The sequence below is a fragment of the Engraulis encrasicolus genome, chromosome 18 (genome assembly GCF_034702125.1).
Source record: "Engraulis encrasicolus isolate BLACKSEA-1 chromosome 18, IST_EnEncr_1.0, whole genome shotgun sequence".
Taxonomy (NCBI): domain Eukaryota; kingdom Metazoa; phylum Chordata; class Actinopteri; order Clupeiformes; family Engraulidae; genus Engraulis; species Engraulis encrasicolus.
In genome coordinates this window covers 26,951,966-26,956,450 of record NC_085874.1, presented here as the reverse complement: position 1 = coordinate 26,956,450, position 4,485 = coordinate 26,951,966, and positions in this window count along the sequence as shown.

Sequence of the window (4,485 nt, the reverse complement as noted above, 5' to 3'; positions counted from 1 at the left end):
AGTGCAGGTTGGATGGGCTGGGGAGTACGTCATAGATGGCCTGAACCAAGAACTTGATGCGTTGGTGTGGCTCTGCCCGCCACAGCTCCGCCCACGAGATCTTCCCCTCCACAACTTGCTCCCATCTAGTCCAGGCGCCTTACTTTTTCATCCCCAGTGCTCTGCGGGACCTCTCCTCCTCCACTGCCGCTCTCACCTCCTCCTGGACTAGTTACCTCCGCTCCGGTCCCCGAGCCTTGTCGAACCAGACGGAAGGTATGGTCAGAGATTCTAAGTATAGAGATATGCCAACATAATAGGTTTCTATGGGCACCTAACGCGACCAGGTTCCTGTCTGCCTAAAGGGCCGTGTCATAATGCTCCTACAATGAATAGAACAGTCCTTAGGTCTGCCTAGGTCTGCCTGAGGGAGGCCATAATAGAACCAGGAAACAATGGGCCAATGGAACCTCTCTCTCTCTACTCTCTCTGGTATGGTTCCTAGTCCAGCCCTGCCTTGAGATACTGTTCCCACCAGGACTCTGTGGCGCAGACAAGACTTTGCCTGCTCCACTGCAGCCTCTGCTCTCCATTTTCTGCCAGTCTCCCAGCTACTTTCGGGTCTGCTGACTCTCGAAGTTGCAGCACCTCCCTTGCACGTGAAAACCTTAAACTCCTCCTCGATGGACTTCAGGGGAAGTGTCAACTTTCAGGTGTTACCATAGAGGGCGATGTTGGTCAGGCTCCTTGGCAGTCCTAACCATCTCCTCAAGTAGCAACCGACTCTCCTCCCCAGATCTGAGATGGTGGTGATCAGAAACTCATAGAGCAGCAGAGGCCACCGTATCCTTGGCAGAATCCCATGCTGATAAATCCATGCCTTGAATTTTCCTGGAAGGCCAGTCTTGTCCACCCTCATCAATCAACCATCCAGCTCCTCACAGGTGTTCTTGATGGAGGCCTTGTCCCTGAGGCTGCTGTCAAAGAACTTTCCCAAGCTCTTGATCGGCTTCTCAGAGATGGTTGAGATAGGTGTTCCTAATAGAGAAGCGAAACCTTTCTGAGACTCTGCCCTTCTTCAAGACCAAGGATCTTGACTTGGATGGTTTGAATGACATCCTGGCCCATGTCATCAAACGCTCCAGTCCTCCTAAGTAGGGCTGCACGATTATGGAAAAAAAAATTCATAATCACGATTATTTTGGTCAAAATCATAATCACGATTATTAATCACGATTATTGATTTTTGCTGATTTTTTTGAAAATTATAACAAGACGAAATATAACCAAGAATGAATTACAAACGGGATGAGCAAAATAAAATGAATTGTAATAATTATGTAAAGGCAATAGCATGAAACTTAAGCGGATAGATTTCTGGGCAGAAACACCAGCCTGTCAGTATGTTCTGGCTTCAAGGACGCTCTCAAAAGTAGGACACTATTGCCACGATTAAATCACGATTAAAATCATGAGTTCGATTTCACCATTTTATCACGATTTTGATTAATTTTCGATTAATTGTGCAGCCCTAGACCCATCTGCAGACACCAGCTCCGTGCTCACCATCAGGTCATCCATGAAGGTGCGGATTGGTGGTTGGTGGATCTCGGACTTAGACTTGGGACCCCTGCACTCTGGCTCTGCTTCATAGCCAGAGCAAACAGGATCACTGAGATGGTACAGCCTGTGATGATTCCCTTCTCCAGTCTGTGCCACTCAGATGTAACTGACCCTACGGAGACTCTCAGACTGAAGTCTCCATAGTACTCCAGGATGATGTCTCTAACTCTGCCTGGAACATGGTGCCTCTCCAGCGTATCGAAAACCAGCTTGTGTGGCATTGAGCCTTAGGCATTGGCCAAGTCCAGCCACAGCACCACCAGGTCACCCTTGTTCTCCCTGGCCTCCCTTATCCCTTAGGAGTTGAGTGACCACACCAGTGTGTTCTAAGCACCCTGGAACCCCAGGAATGCCCCCTCTCTGCACAGAGGTGTCGATGTACCTGTTCTTCAAGAGGAAATCAGACACTGCTTCGCCGCAGCACTGAAGAAAATCTTCCCTTCAACACTGAGGAGCGAGATTATCCTAAAACTGACTGATGTTCTTGGAGTCTTCCTCTTTTGGTATCCATACACCCTCTGCACAGCGCCACTGGCTAGATGTTTTGCCCTTCCTCCAGATAACCCTCAAGATCTTCCACAGCCGATACAGCAACCTAGGACAGTGCTTGTAGACCTTGTAGGATATTCCGCTCGGTCCAGGTGCTGAACTGGACCTAGCTTTCCGCACCACCTCCTGAACTTCTTTCAAGAGAGGCTCCCTCAGATCGAAGGCATCCAATGGCTCTGGTGGTGTTATCAGAGCCTTGCACTGACCCAAGTCCTGGTCTTGTTTAAGGTCGCTGAAGGTGTCATGGAGATGTTCATCAGCTCTACAATACTTCTGGGGTAATACGTCTACGATATAGGCCTACCGTAAGTTTATAAATGGGTGGACGGGAGTGGTGGGAATGATGGGGAACTGGAAGCATCACATTTCAGGGATATAGGCCTACCTTTAGCAGTCAGAGATGACTGCACAGGCCTAGTTGTGTGTGTGTGTGCGTGTGTATGTGTGTGTGTTTGAACGCGCGTGTGCGTTTTCTGTCATTGTCAAGACAATCACAGCTGTGGGTATGTGCTGCTCTTTAGATGAACCCCTCCACACACACACACACACACACACCCACACCCACCCACACACACACACACCAGTATGCCAAGCATGATTAAATTATACATCCACTGTCAACGACTCTCTCTCTTGCCCCCCCCCCCCCCCCCTCTCCCCTCTTCCTTCTCTCTCTGGTCTCCACAATGATGGGCTAAAGACAAGTAGTTGCCATGGCAACAAATTTGCTTCCTGTTTTCGCTTTCTTGCTTGCTTCTGCTGTGTCCTCGCATCACCTCTCTCTCTCTCTTTCTCTTGCTCTTCTCACTCTCCCCACATTCCTTCCCTTCTTAAATGATTCTCCTCACCTCCTCCTCCTCCTCCTCACCTGCTCCTCCACGCACACACACACAGACAAACCTTGACAAAGCGATTTCCTATGGGAAACACTGCACCTCATTTATGACAACTTCATGACTGACCATAAATAAGATGGACATGTTGATTTTGACATCATGCCCGCAATAAATTAACTTTATTCATACAACTGTATATGTACAATCAGACTGAGCCACAGTGGTATTCACTTGCTGCTTGTAAGTATATCAATTCAATTACAAAAAAGGGCTACACACGCACACACAGGTCACACACAGGTCACACCCACGCACACACAGGTCACACCCACACATGCACGCACACGCACGCACACACACATTGTTAATAGAATGGTATGCATATTATGAAAATCTAACTCTATATGTCTTGTAATCATTTTTTTTGTGATACAATTCTATTAACACACGCACACACACACACACACACACACACACACACACACACACACACACACACACACACACACACACACACACACACACACACACACACACACACCAGATGCGAGCCCTGTGCCTGTTTCCTGGGTGGTTGATGGCCGTAGGCGTGTGAGTTATGAGTCTAAAATACACTAGGGGAGCTCCAAATTGCAACCTGATCATCATCACTGCCACCTTACAGCCTAGAACTGAGAAATGATCAATACAGGCTATGCTGCAGAACAATTATCCATGCATACACAAGCATGCAGACAATTACAAGATGCAAACCCAAGCATACACACACACACACACACACACACACACACACACACACACACACACACACACACACACACACACACACACACACACACACACACACACACACACACACACACACGCATGAGCGTGTTTATGTTTGGATTTGTGTATTTATGTAAAGCTGACAGACACCTTAATTTCCTTCGGGATTAATAAAAGTACTCTACTCTACTCTACTCTACTCTACTCTACGCACACACACACACACACACACACACACACACACACACACACACACACACACACACACACACACACACACACACACACACACACACACACACACACAAACACAAACACACACAAGGAATTACATAGTACCTCATCAAGCTCAATTTCGTTTGAAATGGGGTGCTAATAAAGTCTTTTAAATCGACTCTTAATTTCAGTTCCTGCCCATATATTACCAAAGAAAAGTCTATGAGACAAATCCACTTACTCACCACCACATAATGAATGTAAATGAAAAATGATGGAAAATCAGCAGGATCATTTTGTTCCTGTCCCGTGACACAAAAAGTAAGGGGTTTCTAAACGAGTCTATCAAATCAGAGAAATAATAGTTTAAACCTGTGTTGATATTATTTTGGGAATTCTGAATCACTCACTGCATTAAGTTAAATTGTAATATGATTTCAGCCTTAATCACATCATGGGATGTGTTAATCTAACCTGGTTCGCACGATGGTTGTTACCAACCACGAAGTTTAAC